This window comes from Nomascus leucogenys, chromosome 13 (assembly GCF_006542625.1).
Source record: "Nomascus leucogenys isolate Asia chromosome 13, Asia_NLE_v1, whole genome shotgun sequence".
Lineage (NCBI taxonomy): Eukaryota > Metazoa > Chordata > Mammalia > Primates > Hylobatidae > Nomascus > Nomascus leucogenys.
In genome coordinates this window covers 734,952-752,010 of record NC_044393.1, presented here as the reverse complement: position 1 = coordinate 752,010, position 17,059 = coordinate 734,952, and the positions used below count along the sequence as shown (strand labels likewise).

At 50.7% G+C, this 17,059-nt stretch overlaps 1 long non-coding RNA gene across 1 annotated transcript; it reads right to left on the bottom strand.

Moving 5' to 3' along the window:
* Nucleotides 1–15,360: 15,360 nt before the first annotated feature.
* On the bottom strand, nucleotides 15,361–17,059 carry LOC115837910. The gene is made up of 2 exons (XR_004032908.1): nucleotides 16,974–17,059; nucleotides 15,361–15,844 (listed from the first exon to the last, which is right to left on the bottom strand). It is a non-coding gene; the product is annotated as an uncharacterized LOC115837910 (long non-coding RNA).

Genomic DNA, 17,059 nt, shown 5'->3' with positions numbered 1-17,059 from the left:
CTGCTGACTCAGTCTCCAGAGACACTTGGAACACACAGCTAACGGGGCTGAGGTCACAAGGCTAAACACCAACACACTGATGGTTCCGAGCCACCGCGGAGACTGAACAGTACTGAATGACTACTAACTACGGAATGCTCACTGCTGAATAACCGCAGTGGCCTGACCACATCCCCTAAGTGCACAAGTTGTAACTTAATCCTCAATGCAACAGTGTTGGGGGCTGGGGCTTTCGGGAAGGAGTCTGGGTCATAAAGGGTTTGCCCTTCCGAATGGATTTGTACCCTATAAACAGGACTCATGGCAGTGGGTTCTCTCTTGCTCTTCCACCTTCACCCACATGAGGACACAGCAAGAAGGCCCTGCCAGATGCCAGCACCTTGATCCTGGACTTCCCAGCCTCCAGACTGAGAAATAAACTTCTGTTTACTTATAATAATTTATAAATTTATAAAGCAAACTTTATAAAGTAAATTTTTAAATTTAAGTAATATACAATTACCCAGTCTCAGGTATTCTGTCATAGCACAACAAGCAGGCAAAACACTTGTCAATGGCTGGGTAGCACCACATGACTTCGGGTACCAAGCATCCTAATTAGTCACAGCCAAGTCGCCCAGCTGTGTGAGTTCACAGTGTGGGGGACGGGGGACAGAGGGCGGTGCACGTGCAGTGTGCGGGGATGGGGGCTGCGGGGACAGAGGCTACGAGGTAGGCCCCACAAGGCTGGCTGGAGGACCTTGAGAACCCGTGAGGCAACTGGGCACAGAAACGCCAAGATTCCTGTCCAAGGACACACAGCAAGTAGTGGGGGGGCCTGTAGCCTGTGCTTTCCCTGCCCTCCCCCAGGTGACGACTTGGGCCCCTCTTCTTGCATCTGAGTCCCTGGTCACAGTGCCCACCTCACCAACAACCTGGGGGGGTGGGAGGGGGGGATGGTGAGTCAAGAGGGCACCAGCCAATCAGGGCTCCCCTGGGGGCAGGCCCCGCCTCTCCTCGACCCCTCCCAGAGCCCCCAGGCCCCGCCCCTCCTTGCCCCCTCCGAGAGCCCCCAGAACCCATCCCTGAGCTGTTTGGGGAGACACAGGCAACCCCTTCTTTGGCTGGCTAGGGTTTCACGAGCCTCGGGAAAGAAGATGCAGCTAAAATTAACTGCTATCAAGCTGTCAGCCCCGGAAATAAACCTGTCTCCCATTGGCTGCCGGTGACGTCACTGCCGGGTTAATAATAGCCTCCGAGTGCCTAACGAACCACCTGTGCATGGGGCACAGCCAGGCCATCACCCCGGGGCCACCGCCGCAGGCAGGTGGAGGCTGGCAGCCCAGAGTCAGACAGGGGCACGGAGGCAGGGTGGGGAGCAAGGCCAAGGCGGCTCTCTGGCCCCCAGTGTCTCAGGATGACCTCAGCCCTGGCCTGGCCCCAGAGCAGGTGTGGATTCAGTTTCCGGTCATGGGGCATCTCATCTGCTGGCCCACCTGGGCCCCCCCGGATGGCCACCAGAACAAGGCCCTCCCCCGCGGCCATGCCTTGGGGCTGGCTCCCAGGGGACTGAGCATGCCCTTGAGGCAGCGAATTAAACAGTCTCCATGGCAGCAGAGGAGCTCCTGCCTCTGGAGCCTCCCTTAGAGGAGCAGCTCCTGTCCCCCCAGATCAGAGAAGCTGGGGCTGGGCTGGCAGCGGGCAAACATACCTGCAGGTCAGGCCACAGGCCAGGGCCAGCCACGGCCCCGACAGCCCACCCTCCAACCCGGTGTCTGGGTGTGCCTGATGCAGCCCCTCAGACAGGGGGAAGGGCGGCCTGGCCTGCCACCCCCACCTGCAGGCCCCAGCAGGGAGCGTTGCCATGGCGAGAGGCAGCAGCAGCAGGATGCCCCTCCCTCCAGGCCCTGCTGCCCGGGAGCCCAGCACCCACCCTGGTGGGGAGCAGACAGCACGTGCTCCTGCCGCAAGCAGCACTCTCTGGGCTTCTGGGCTTCCAGCTGCAGTGCCTGCTAGCCCCTCCTGGCCCCTGGCCATTACAGCCCATTGCAGGCTGGGAGGCTAAACAGGAGGCCGGGGTCACCGACCAGGGTGGGGTCACCTCTTGGACCCAAGAAGGGCAGCCCCTGGTGCCAGCACAGGGGCGCTGTGCCCTCCAGTGCCCGGAGGCAGAGGGGAGAGCCTGGATAGGGTCTGCAGACCATTGACCCTACAGCTGCCTCCTCTGGGCCCCGGAGGAAGAGGGGGCCACCAATTGTGTCTCATTCTGCAGCTGGTCCAGAGAGAATGGGGGGGCCCGGCGTCTGTGGTCAGGTCTGGAGAGAATGGGGGGGTCCAACGTCTGTGGTCGGGTCTGGAGAGAATAGGGGGCCTGGCGTCTGTGGTCAGGTCTGGAGAGAATGGGGGGATCCAGTGTCTGTGATCAGGTCTGGAGACAATGGGGGGGGTCCAGTGTCTGTGATCAGGTCTGGAGAGAATGGGGGTCCAGTGTCTGTGATCAGGTCCGGAGAGAATGGGGGGTCCAGCGTCTGTGGTCAGGTCTGGAGACAATGGGGGGGTCCAGTGTCTGTGATCAGATCTGGAGAGAATGGGGGGTCCAGTGTCTGTGATCAGGTCCAGAGAGAATGGGGGGGGTCCAGTGTCTGTGGTCAGGGCCCCCTCAAGGGCCCACTGAAAGCAGAGCTCCCTTCCTGGGCCCCACCCAAGGTCCCATCTCCTCTCCTATGTAGCCGGCACCAGGTTCAAGGGGGATCTCTCGACATGGGAAATTGCCCTGGGGAACCTGAAGTTCATTAGCAGCTCTGGAGGCCCTGTTTTCACCCCTTTGAATAGCCCTTCCCTCAATTAGGCAGCTGGGAATCTTATGAAGGGAATAACAGGACCCTACCTGCACCCTGGGGATGAGCCTCCCAGGGGCCACCGCCCACCATCGCCTCCCACAGAGATTCAGAGCCTCCCCACCCCTGGAGGGACCTCCCCACACTGCTAGGAACCAAGCAGCTGGGCCAGGGCAGGAGGAAGGGCAGGGAGAACACGGAGGGGATGTCTGCCTTTTTAAAGATGTGACTTTGAGCATACATAGAGAAAAGTGACACACTGCAAATGTGCCTGATGAGTTACCACCAGGAGAACACACCCAGACCAAGAAACAACATTCCCTCCTGCCCCTCGGTAAAGGTGACTTCTGACAGCACAGATCACATTTGCCTGTTTTTAAACTTTATATAAAGGGAACGCAATGCACAGTGTATATCCTTTTGTGTGGCTTCTTTCATACACGACGGTGTCTGTGAGATGCCTCCATGCCATCCCGTGCGGCAGGCATTTGTTCATTTTCATCACTGTACTGCATTCCACTTCCAGTTCCGAACGACTACAAATAAAGCTGCTACGAACACTTGTGTGCGTGTCTCTTGTGTGGGTGTACCTGCTTAGTACACACCCCAGGATGTTTCAGCCACACGATAGGTGCATTATGCCAACCACTAGTTTATTATCTCTTGGCTCGAAATTTAACCTTCAATACCTGCTCCACAGCAGTGGAGAGAATTACTTTAAGCATTTCTTCTTTACACTGGGCAGATTCATTTTTTCTTTTCTTTTTTTCTGAGACAGGGTCTCACTCTGTCCCCCAGGCTGTAGAGTAGTGGCACAAGCATGGTTCACCGCAGCTTTGGCCTCCCAAGCTCAAGTGATCCTCCCACCTCAGCCTCCCAAGTATTTGGGACTACAGGTACACACCACCATGCCCAGCTAATTTTTGTATTTTTTATAGAGATAGGGTCTCGCCATGTTGCCTAGGCTGGTCTCCAACTCATGGGCTCAAGTGATCCACCTGCCTTGGTCTCCCAAAGCCCTGGGATTACAGACACGAACCTCTGCACCCAGCTGAGATTCACTTTTTTGAGGAAGGCAATAAAGGGTGAATTTGCAGCTGAGAATGAATCAATTGATAATTGGCTTTTTCCTCTTGACCATGGGTTGCATTGTCCTGTTTCTTCGTGTGTCTAGTGATTTTTGACTGAATACTGGACATCATGTGCAGAGTCTATTCTGCTTCCTCCTCTGAAGCTGTCGGTGTTTGCTTTGCAGGTTGGTTCACTGCTGGGCCCTTGTGGACTTGTTCTCATGCTTTGTCAGTGTTGATGTGGAAAGCCCAAAGTGTTTCCCAAGTCCCGCTACCTTGGTAAGATTCAACCCTCAATCTCAGTCTCCCCTGCAGATCTCTGTGGGTCTTGGTCTGAACTTTCATTAGATGAGTGTAGAGTAGGCATTATTGTACACTGTAGTCCTTTCTCCTTAAAAAAAAAAAAAAAAAAAGGTAAGGTCTCTCCACTCTAGCCAGGTTCAAATGCCAAATGCCAAAATGCTGCCCGACACAGCTGGTCCTCTACTATCTTTGTTCCGCTCTAACCTGGGTGGACACAACCTCAGGTGATCCCTGGTGAGTCGCAGCCTTGAGTACTTTCCTCCGAGAAACACTATGGTTTGTGTCCAGCCCATAGAACACAGAAAGGTGATAAGTCACTCTGTGATTGGCTGCATCATTCAAGGCTCTGTCCTAGGGGATGGAGCAGTAAGACACCCCTGCTGTCTGTGAAGATATGGCTGTTGGAAGGCCTGGGAGGGGCCTTGTATCAGGGAACCAGTGAGTGGCCCCAGGCTGCCAGCCAACAAGAAAGCAGGGACCTCAGTCCTACAGCCACAGGGAACTGAATTCTGCCAACAATCACGTGGCCTTCAAAGAGGACCTCAAGCTTCGGAAAGAAACACCAACACCTTGGTGGCACCCTTGAAACCCCGAGTCACCCAGCAGAATTGTGTGTGGGCTCCTGACCCCCCAAAACTGAGAATAAATGCATGTTTTTTAAAGCTACTAAATTGGTGTTGATTGGTTATGCAGTGACAGACAACAGCAAAGGGCCTATAGTCATGGCTCTCTGGTGAGCCTCCAGCGCCTCCTCACCCTCAGCCACAGGCTTGCAGAGGGTCCCAAGCACTCCCCACCAGCAACATGCACACTTGAGCCCCTCACTCCAGTCTCTGCCTCTCATCCCAGGGGGACCGCCGTGCTCTGCCTGGAGCCCTGCTTGTGGGGTTATGGCCGAGGAGAGCCGGGAGTGTGGGCGCCTCCAAGCACCCTCTCGGTCTTGTGCTGTCCTCACCCTGCAGCCTGAAGAGAGCAGCGCACGAATTTTGCCTGGTCTCAGAGTCGTTTCTGGAGGGAGACGTACCTGGCAGCAGCTACTCCTCTACAACTGGAAGCAGTGGTTGACTCCACATCAATGTAAAGACAAGGTTAGTTCAGTCTTTTTACTTTTATATTTTATTGTTTTACTATTTTCGCGGTATATACACTGGACCTGTCTTTTTAAAAATCTTTTATGACACTGAAACTTTTGAAGAATGCAAACTGGTTGTTTTGTAGATTGTCCCTGCGTTGAGTGTTCCTGACATTTCTGCATGAACAGATCGGCACAAGAGCCAGGCGTCCTTCCCAGCGCTTGGGACGCTGGCTGCCCACCAGCGGCAACGGTACCTTTGATCCTCTGGTTAAACTGGCATCCACAAGTTTCTCACAGTAAAGTTACCACTTTTCCCTCTAACTGATAAGTAAGCTGGGCGCGGTGGCTGACACCTGTAATCCCAGCACTCTGGGAGGCCAAGGCGGGTGGATCACTTGAACCCAGGGGTTTGAGACCAGCCCAGCCAAAATGGTGAAACCCCGTCTCTACTAAAAATTCAAAAATTAGCCAGCTGTGGTAGCGCAAGCTGGTATTCCCAGCTACTCAGGAGGCTGAGTCACGAGAATCGCTGGATCCCGGGAGGCAGAGGTTGCAGTAGCCGAGATCATGCCGCTGCACTCCAGCATGGGTGACAGAATGAGTGAGAATCCGTCTTAAAAAAAAAAAAAAACCGAAAATTAACAAGGAAGTACTTTTGATACCGGTGGCCAGGGGAGGTCCCCAAATGCAAATGGGACCTTGAACCAGGCCAGTGTCCAGCCTCTTAACACCATCACAAAAGGAATTCAAGGACGAGTTAAAAAATAATGAAAGTAGAGATTTATTGCAAAGCAGAAAGTACACCCTCCAGAAAGCAGAGTGCGGCCGGGTGTGAAGGCTCACGCCTGTAATCCTAACACATTGGGAGGCCGAGGCAGGAGTTCGAGACCAGCCTGGGCAACATAGTGAGACCCTGCCTCATACAAATAAATAAGTAAATAGAAAAAAAGTCAAAGAAGAAAGGAGAGTGCGGGTGTTCTCAAGAGAGTGAGTCGTGAGGCAGGGTTTGGGGCTCCTACCTTTAATGGGTTTCTTTAACCAAGGAGTGGAATATTCATAAAGATTTCTGGAAAAAGGTGAAGATTTCTAGGAACTGTGGTGCCACCCATTTTTACACCAAATATGTGTGTTCCTCGAACTGTCGTGGCACTGCTGAGTGTAATTTGTGTGTTGACGAGCATATAATTAGGCCATCGGTGAAACCCAGGCCAAGTCCACTGCCATGTGGGTCCAGTCATCTCGGCCCAGCTTGGCCCATGTCCTGGTTTTCAAGGTCTGGTCACCCCCTGGCTTCTGCAGCTTTTTCAACAGCTCTCTTTTGATAGCCATGAAACTGCTGCCTGGAATCTTCTATTCTCCTGCGGCCACCCTGTCACAGTCCTGTCTCACTTTGGGTTAGGTAAATGTCCTGTTCCTCATCAGAATCCATCTCTGGACTTAGCATTCGTGGATGATTCGTGGATCAGTGTTTACTACGATGGCTGTGCGTTTTAAATCACTGTTTTATCTGTCATTATTTTTTTGAATTATCACACGGTAAGTTGACTTTTTTGGAAGATGTACGACTCTGTGGATATTCACACACACATATCGCCACCGCCACACTCAGGAAGCAGGAAATCCCACGACTCAGAAAACTCCCCAGACGCGCCGTTTGCGGTCACCCCTCCTCTTCCCCCTGGAAACCCCATTTGTTCTAAGAATGCTGGACAAGGCCCAGGACATAGATGCACCAGGTTGCGTTGAGGTCTGGCTTTTCTGACTCAGCACAGCGCTGTGGAGACCCACCCAGGGGGTTTCACGGATTGACGGCTCGTTCCTTCTATCACTGAGCAGTATCTCGTACACGACGCACCAGTCTCTGTCACCCGCAGAAGGACGCCTGCAATGTTTCCAGGTTGGGCAGCTATGAATAGAGCGCCCACAAACATCTGTGTACCGTCTTTTAATGTAAACCTGTTTGAATTTGTCTTGGACAAATGCTCAGAAGCGGAATTGCTGGGTCATACGCCAGGCGCATGTTTCCCTTCACCAGAAGCCACCGACCTGGCTTCGCGAGGGAAACCCGTGCCGTCTGCACCCCCAGGGCAGTTCCCGGAGCCTCACGGCCGCCGCAGCACTTGGCGTCCTTGCTGTTTGGAATTTTTTTTTTTTAGCTGCTCTCATAGGTGGCCACTCATGGGTGCTTTTAATTTGCATTTCCCTGATGTTGTTGAAGAACATTTCATGGGCTGGTTAGTACATGGTCCTTGGTAAAGCTCCCATTAAGTCTTTTATCCTTTTTTTTTTTTTTTTTTTTTTTTTGAGACGGAGTCTCGCTCTGTCACCCAGGCTGGAGTGCAGTGGTGCGATCTCGGCTCACTGTAACCTCCGCCTCCCAGGTTCAAGCGATTCTCCTGCCTCAGCCTCCTGAGGAGCTGGGATTACAGGCATGCGCCACCACCCTGGCTAATTTTTTTTTTTTTTTTTTTAGTAGAGACAGGGTTTCTCCATGTTGGCCAGGCTGGTCTCGAACTCCTGACCTCAGGTGATCAGCCTGCCTCGGCCTCCCAAAGTGCTGGGATTATAGGCGTGAACCACTGCACCTGGCCTTTTATCCCTTTTTAAAAACAGCTTTATTGAAATATCATTTATATGCCATAATATTCACCCATTTAAAGTGCATGATGCAATGGCTCTTAGCATATTTACAGAGCTGAGCAACCATCACCATGATCTAATTTTAGAACATTTCATCACCCCGAAAAGAAACCTTGTACCATTTAGTAATCAGTCCCCATTCCTCTTCCACCTCTAAGCAAGCCCTGGGCAACCACTCATCTGCCTTCTGGCTCCATGCATTTGCCTGTCCCGGGCATTTCGTATGAACGGAACCGCACGCAGTTTGTGGTCTTTGCTGACTGGCTGCTTCTGGGTTTGGTTTCTCCGCGTCGCAGCCTGCGTCCGTGCTTTCTTCTTTCTTATTTCCAAACAATCCTCTGCTGTAGGGATGGGCCACATTTTGTTCATCATTCATCAGTTGATGGACATTTGGGTTGTTTCCACTTTTTTTTTTTTTTTTTTTTTGAGACAGAGTCTTGCTCTGTGGTCCAGGCTAGAGTGCAGTGGTGCAATCTCGGCTCACTGCAACCTCTGCCTCCCGGATTCAAGCGATTCTCCTGCCTCAGCCTCCCAAGTAGCTGGGATTACAGGCACCTGCCACCACACTCGACTAATTTTTGTATTTTTAGTAGAGACAGGGTTTCGCCATGTTGGCCAGGCTGGTCTCGAACTCCTGACCTCAGGTGATCCTCCCACCTCGGCCTCCCAAAGTGCTGGGATTACAGGCATGAGCCACCGTGCCCAGCCTGTTTCTACTTTTTAGCTAATATGAATAATGCTCTACGGGCGTACAAGTTTTTTGTGTGTAGACACATTTTCATTTATCCCGGGTAGATATTGAAGAGCAAAATCCTGTCACTATATTTAACCTTTTGAGGAACTGCCAAAATGTTTTCCAAAGTGGTTACACCATTTCACATTCCCAGCAGCTGTGTAGCAGGGTTTCCATTCCTCTGCTTTTATTATTGAGTATCTTTTTAGCAGAGCTCTGCTGGGTGTGAAGTGCTGTCTCACTGGCGTTTGGATTTGCATTTCTCTAACGACTAACCCTATGGATCTTTTCGTGTACCTTTTAGCCATTTACATGTCTTCTTTGCAGAAATGTCTATTCAAATCCTTGACCCTTTTTTTTTTTTGAGATGGAGTCTCACTCTGTTGTCCAGGCTGGAGTGCAGTGGTGCGATCTCGGCTCACTGCAACCTCTGCCTCCCAGATTCAAGTGATTCTCCTGCCTCAGCCTGCCGAGTAGCTGGGACTACAGGCACACGCCACCACACCCGGCTAAATTTTGTATTTTTTATAGAGACAGGATTTCGCCATGTTGGTCAGGCTGGTTTCAAATTCCTGACCTCGTGATCCGCCTGCCTTGGCCTCCCAAAGTGCTGGCATTATAGGCGTGAGCCACGGCGCCCAGCCCCCTGGCCAAGTTTTAAATTGAATTATTTTTATTTTTTGGTGTTGAGTCTTGAGAGTTTTCTATGTATTGTGGACACAAGTCCTTTGTCAGTTCTGTGATTTGCACATATTTTCTCCAAGTCTGTGGCTTGTCTTTCTAATCTCTTCACAGGATCATTCACAATACAAGTTTTTTATTTCAGTGAAGCCCAGTTTATCCATATTTTTCTTAAATGGATCATGCTTTTAATATTGGCTACTCAGGTCACAAAGATTATCTCTTGTACTTTCTTCTAGATGTTTTATAGTTTACATTTTATGTTTAGATACATTATCCATTTGTATAGTTAATCTTTGTATAATATGTGAGATTTAGGTCAAGGTTTTTGTTTGTTTGGTTGGTTTTTTCTTGTTTTTTTTTTTTTGTTTTGTTTTGTTTTTTTGCATGTGAATGTCAAATTCTTCCAGCACCATTTGTTGAAAAGATTATACTTGTTTTTTTTTTTTTGAAACAAGGACTCACTCTGTTGCCCAGGGTGGAGTGCAGTGGCATGATCTCAGCTCACTGCAACCTCTGCCTCTTGGGCTCAAGCGATCTTCCCACCTCAGCCTCCTGAGTAGCCGGGACTACAGGCGCGCGCCATGAAGCCCAGCTATTTTTCGTAGAGACAAGTTCTCGCCATGTTGCCCCCGCTGGTCTCTAAGCCCTGGGCTCACGTGATCCGCCCGCCTTAGCCTCCCAAAGTGCTGGGATTGCAGGTGTGAGCCACTGTGCCTGGCAGAAAAGATTATACTTGCTCTGTCAAATCACTGTAGTGCCTTTCTCAGAGAACATTTGGTCGCACTTGTGTGAGGCTGTCTCTGGACTCCAACCTGTTACACTGATGTCTGTGTCTGTCTCCTCACCAAGACCTCACTGTCTTGTTTTTGTTTTTTTTTTTTTTGAGACAGAGTCTCGCTATGTCACCAGGCTGGAGTGCAGTGGCACGATCTCAGCTCACTGCAACCTCTGCCTCCTGGGTTCAAGCGATTCTCCCTCCTCAGCCTCCCAAGTAGCTGGGATTACAGGCACGCGCCACCACACCCGACTAATTTTTGTATTTTTAGTAGAGATTGGGTTTCACCATGTTGGACAGGATGGTCTCAATCTCCTGACCTCATGATCCACCTGCCTCAGCCTCCCAAAGTGCTGGGATTACAGGTGTGAGCCACCGCGCCCGGCCCTCACTGTCTTGTTTTGTTTTATTCTGTTATTTTTGTTTTTCTAAGACATCTTGTTATAGCACACTGTCTTGAATATTGCGATTTTGTAGCAATTTCTCAAATGAGATCATGGCCGGGTGCAGCGGCTCACACCTATAATCCCAGCACTTTGGGAGCCTGAGGCAGGCAGATCCCTGAGCCCAGGATTTCGAGACCAGCCTGGCCAATATGGTGAAACCCCGTCTCTACTAAAACTACAAAAATTAGCGGGGCGTGGTGGTACATGCCTGTAATCCCAGCTACTCGAAAGGCTGAGGCACGAGAATCACTTGAACCCAGGAGGTTGCAGTGAGCCAAGATTGCACCACCACACTCCAGCGTGGGCAACAGAGTGAGGCTCCATCTCAAAAAAATAAAATAAAATAGAAAGTAAAATAAAATAAAATGAGGTCGTATATGGAAAGAAAAGTCTTTTCAACAAATGATGTTGGGAAATCTGCATATCTACCTGCAATATAATGAAACCGGCTCTTCCCTCTCCTGTCAATCAATATCATGAAGCTGGCTCTTCCCTCATCTGTCAATCAATATGATGAAGCCGGCTCTTCCCTTACCTGTCTAACAATACGATGAAGCCGGCTCTTCCCTCACCTGTATATCAATATGAAGAAGCGGGCTCTTCCCTCACCTGTCAATCGATATAATGAAGCCAGGCTCTTCCCTCACCTATATATCAATATGCGATCTAATGAAAACATAATACTATTTGAAGAAACCATAGGTGTAGGTTGGATGCAGTGGCTCATGCCTATAATCCCCCAGCAGTTTGGGAGGCTAAGGTGGGAGGATCACTTGAGCCCAGGAGTTCAAGACCAGCTTGGGCAACATAGAAAGACCACGTCTCTACAAAAAAGTAAGAAATTAGCTGAGAGTGGTTGTGTGCCCCTGTAGTCCCAGCTACCAGGGAGGCTGAGATGGAAGGATCCCTTGAGCATAGGAGGTCAAGGCTGCAGTGAGCCGAGAATGTGCCACTGCCCTCCAGCCTGGGCAACAGAGGAAGACCCTGTCTCAAAAATATATATATATATAGGTAAATTGTTCATGACCTTCTTCGATAAGACACTAAAACCACAAGCAAAGTAAGAAAAAGTAGGTAACTGGACTTTGCCAAAATTAACAACTTTTGAGCATCAAAGGACACTGTCAAGAGAATGAAAAGAGAATCTACAGAATGGGGAAAATATTTGCGAATCACAGCAGATAAGGGTCCAGCGTTCCGAATATACAAAGGACTCTTACAACTCAACAATACAAAGACAAAAACCCAATGTAAAATGGGCAAAGGGTCTGAATAAACATTTATCCAAAGAAGATGCCCAAATAGTGGATAAGCAGATACGAAGATACTCAATATCATTAGTCATTAGGAAAACGCAAATCAAACCACAGTAAGACACCACTTCACACTCTCTAAGGTGGCTATAATCAGAAATATGAAAAATATCAAGGTTGGCAAAAATGTGGAGAAGTGGGAAGCTCTTCCATTGCTAGTAGCAACATAAAGTGTTCCAGCCGCTGCAGAAAAGAGTCTGGCAGTTCCTCAGTACATAGACAGCAATGTGTGAGCCAGCAATTCCACTCCTAAGTATAGACCCAAAAGAGTTGAAAACAGGTATTCAAACAAAAGCTTGCACATGGAATGTTTGCAATGGCACTATTTATAATATCCAAAAGGTAGTAACAACTGACATGTCCATCAATGGATGAATGGAGAGAGAAATGTGATCTATCCACACAAAGGAATGCTAGTCAGCCACAAAAAATGAATCTAGAAAACTGGGTGAAGAAACCAGAAACAAAAGGCACAATTCGTATGATTCCATTTGTATGATGTGTTCAGAATAGGTAAATTCAGAGACACAGAAAGCATATTAGTGGTTGCCAGGGGCTGGGGACGGGGACAGGGGAAGAGACTGTTTAATGGGTGTGGTTTCCTTTCGGGGAGATGAAATGTTTTGGACCTAGTCAGAGGTGATGGGTGCACTGCATTGTGAGTGGTCCATGATGCTACTGAATTGTATTTTTTTTTTTTTTTTTTTTTGAGACGGAGTCTTGCTCTGTCACCCAGGCTGGAGTGCAGTGGCGCACTCTCGGCTCACCGTAAGCTCCGCCTCCCAGGTTCTCGCCATTCTCCTGCCTCAGCCTCTCCGAGTAGCTGGGACTACAGGCGCCCGCCACTGCGCCTGGCTAATTTTTTGTATTTTCAGTAGAGACGGGGTTTCACCGTGGTCTCGATCTCCTGACCTCGTGATCTGCCCGCCTCACTTTCAAACCACCAGGTCTCGTGAGAACTCTATAACCAGAGAGCACTCCGGGATGGTGCTAAACCATTAGAAACCACCCCCATGAGGCCGGGCGCAGTGGCTCACGCCTGTAATCCCAGCACTTTGAAAGGCTGAGGCGGGCGGATCACGAGGTCAGGAGTTTGAGACCAGCCTGGCCAATATGGTGAAACCCCGTCTCCACTAAAAATACAAAAAAAAAAAAAAAAATTAGCCAGGCGTGGCAGCGGGCGCCTATAGTCCCAGCTACTCGGGAGGCTGAGGCAGGAGAATTGCTTGAACCCAGCAGGCGGAGGTTGCAGTGAGCCGAGATTGGGCCACTGCACTTCAGCCTGGGAGACAAAGCGAGACTCTGTCTCAAAAAAAAAAAAAAAGAAAGAAAATAGAAACCACCCCCATGACCCAATCACCTCCCACCAGGCCCCACCTGCAACACTGGGGATCACAATTCAACATGCAGTTTGGGTGGGGACTCACAGCCAAATCATGTCAAATACAATGGATTTTTGCATGTTGACTTTGTATATTGCAATCTTGCTAACCTCACTTATTCATTGAATTTGCTTTTTTGTAGATTCCTTGGGATTTTCTACATAGACAATCATGTTGTCTGGGAATCGGGACAGGTTTATTCCTTCATTTTCAATCTGTATGCCTGTACTTTGCTTCTCTTGTTTTATTGTACTGGCTAAGACTTCCAATAGACGGTTTTTTTGTTGTTGTTATTGTTTTTGTTTTTTGAGACAGGGTCTCACTGTGTCACCCAGGCTGGAGTGCAGTGGTGTGATCTCGGCTCACTGCAACCTCCACCTCCTGGGTTCAAGCAATCCTGCCTCAGTCTCCTGAGTAGCTGGGATTACAGGCACGCACCACCATGCCTAGCATGTTTTCTGTTTGTTTGTTTTTTAGTAGAGATGGGGTTTCACCACCTTGGCCAGGCTGGTCTCGAACTCATGACTTCCAGTGACCCACCCGCCTTGGCCTCCCAAAGTGCTGGGATTACAGTTGTGAGCCACTGCGCCCGGCCAGTAAATGTTGATAATAGGAGCAGGGGTGGATGTGCTCGTCTGGCTCTCAGTCCTGGGAAAAGGATTCTCTCACTTCAGTACAGCGCTGGCTGTAAATACTTCATCAGAGCTCTTTCTAAGATTGAAGTTGTTTTCTGCTCCTGCTTTGCTGAGATGTTCACCATGAACGCGTGCTAAATTTGTCAAATACTCACTGTCCATCGCTTGATGCAAGGGGCTTACAACTGCATGTTGGTGCATTTTCACAAATTCCTGCGTCTGTGCCATCTCAGTGTTAGCATTTGCTCACTGTTGTTTTCCATTTATTTGTTTTTTCAGGGTTTTTTTGAGATGGAGTTTCACTCTTGTCGCCCAGGCTGGAGTGCAATGGCGCAATCTCAGCTCACTGCAACCTCTACCTCCCGGTTTCAAGCAATTCTCCCGCCTCAGCCTCCTGAGTAGCTGGGATTACAGGCACACACCACCACGCCTGTCTAATTTTGTATTATTATTATTTTTTTTTTTTTTTTGGAGATGGCGTCTTGCTCTGTCGCCCAGGCTGGAATGGTGTGATCTCAGCTCACTGCAACCTCCACCTCCCGGGTTCAAGAGATTCTCCTGCCTCAGCCTCCCAAGTAGCTGGGATTACAGGTGCCTGACACCATGCCCGGCTAATTTTTGTATTTTTAGTAGAGATAGGATTTTGCCATGTTGGTCAGGCTGGTCTCAAACTCCTGACTTCAGGTGATCTGCCTGCCTCAGCCTCCCAAAGTGCTGGGAATACAGGCATGAGCCACCATGCCCGGCAATTGAGATTTTCCTGGTTCACTTATGCCAAGTAATTTTGGATTTTATCCTAAAGTGTAGGGTTTTATTCTTTTTTTTTTTTTTTTTTTTGAGACAGAGTCTCGCTCTGTCACCCAGGCTGGAGGGCAGTGGCATGATCTCGGCTCACTGCAAGTTCCGCCTCCTGGGTTCACACCATTCTTCTGCCTCAGCCTCCCAGGTAGCTGGGACTACAGGTGCCCACCACCACGCCCGGCTAATTATTTTGTATTTTTTTAGTAGAGACGGGGTTTCACCGTGTTAGCCAGGATGGTCTCGATCTCCTGACCTCGTGATCCGCCCGCCTCAGCCTCTCAAAGTGCTGGGATTACAGGTGTGAGCCACCGTGCCCGGCCTCGTTTTCCATTTAAGTTGAGATTTTCCTGGTTCAGTTACGCCAAGTAATGTTGGATTTTATCCTGAAGTCCAGGGTTTTATTCTTTTTAGAGACGGGGTCTCTCTCTGTTACCCAGGCTGCAGAGCAGGTGCCATCGTAATTCACTGCAGCTTCCAGCTCCTGGGCTCCAGTGACCCTCCTGCCTCAGCTTCCCGAGTGGCTGGGACCACAGCATGTGGCTCTTTGATGAATAAACACTCCTTGGTTTGCTGTTTGCCTTTGGTTAAATTTCAAAGCACTGAAATGGTTGTTTCTGACTTTTGTTCAGATTTACAGGTACACTTTGGGGAGAGGGTTTGTTGACCTCCTCACCCCTCCACTCTGGAAATCTTTAATATATTTTATTATGCAACTTAATCTTCCATCCAATATACATATTGGACGCCTGCCTCCTGCACAGCTGGCTCTGCCTCAGCCACTGGGACCCAGGATGAACAGATACACCACCTTCTCCCACAGTGCTTGTGGAACCACCAAACCAATGTCCTGAGTTACTTCCAATGGTGAAAAGTGCAGGGATTAACAAGGAACTTTCACTGAGCACCCGCCCCATGCCAGATACCGGTCCAAGCACCTGCAGGAAGCATCCTACCCTCAAGGTGGCCACAGGAGTTAGCTATGCCCGTTTCACGGGCAGGGACACTGAGGGACAGGGAGCCTTGGCCGCTGCCCCCCGGACTTCACCTGCTGCATCAGGTGCCGCCGGCATAGCAGGCCTTCACCAAATATCAGTCAGCACTTCTGTTTTCTTCTGCAGATGGTGACACCATCTAAGAGGCACCGGCCAGAGAGCTGGGCAGCAGCTGCCACCTGGGATGAAGATGGGCAGAGCTGGGCCACCGGGGCCGTGGTGCGAACACACCACTCTCCCTCCAGGGGCCGACCAAGGAGCTCTGGGGGTCCAACCCTGGCTCCAGCTTTGGCAGAACTCTCACCTCACCCCCAGACACCTGTGGGAGGAGCACAGTGCAAGTGGTGATGGCTCCCAGGGGCCGAGCAAGGCTGGGAGCCTCGGCACTAGGGGCCTCTCCCATCTAGTCCCCCCCACACGCTGGGGTTAACACATTGTTAACATATATATGTTAACCCAACCATAACAAGGTGCCACCATCGTCCCGTCCACAAGGGAGGAGACAGTGGCTACAGGGTGGCAGGCAGCCCTTACGAGTGGGACTGGAAGCCTTTCCCTCCCGCCCTGTGGGAAGCCTGTGGCCGTCCCCGCCCTTGTCCAGCTGTGCCCTGTCCTCTCCAGCTGACCGTCCCTGTCAATCTCATCCCTGCCAATGATCACATCCCGGCAGCCACCGGGGCTGGACCGGCCTCCTGTAGCTTGCGCACAATGCATCTTCCGTCCGCTTAGCTTTTCTGTCCCCGTTTCCTGCAGCTGGGGAGGATCGGGTGCAGTGTCTCTCCTTGCTCCTGCTTCCTGACCCAGAGCCCAGACCTGGGACTTCCCAAAATCCCCCAGACACACCAAGGGCACCGCTGAACCCCTCAGAGCCAGGGGAGAGGAGAGCTGGTGTTCCCTGAGCTCACCCTGCCTGGTGGCATAGGTCCCCTCTGTCTGCAGCCACTGTCATGGGAGAAGCCAGGCTCAGCCACTGGCAAGAGCAGGCAGCCAGCAAGAGGGGGATGTGGGTCCAAGCCCAGGCCATGCAGCTCCCAGCAAGAGCCACGGCCAGGGGCCAGTCGGCAGCCCCTCTGCCCGACAAGGATGTGGGCCAGCATCGTCTGCCGCCTCCACTGCACGAGAACCAGGGGGCAGCCCCTGAGGGCATCCCACGGGCCCTCACGGAGGCTGGGGGTCCCAACAAGCCCGGCAGCATTCTCCCACCTTGGCCAGGATGCCCCGGGAACACCATGCGGCGTCTGTGAGGCTTCCTGTGCAGAGGGGCTCACAGAGCCCCCACCGGCCTGGCTTAGTAAGTGCAGTTTTTACCTTTTCACTTTAAAGGAAAATGAAAATCCCTCCTTTCGGACGCTCTGTGATTGATGTTGATTGGTGAGGTTGAGAATGAGGTGAGC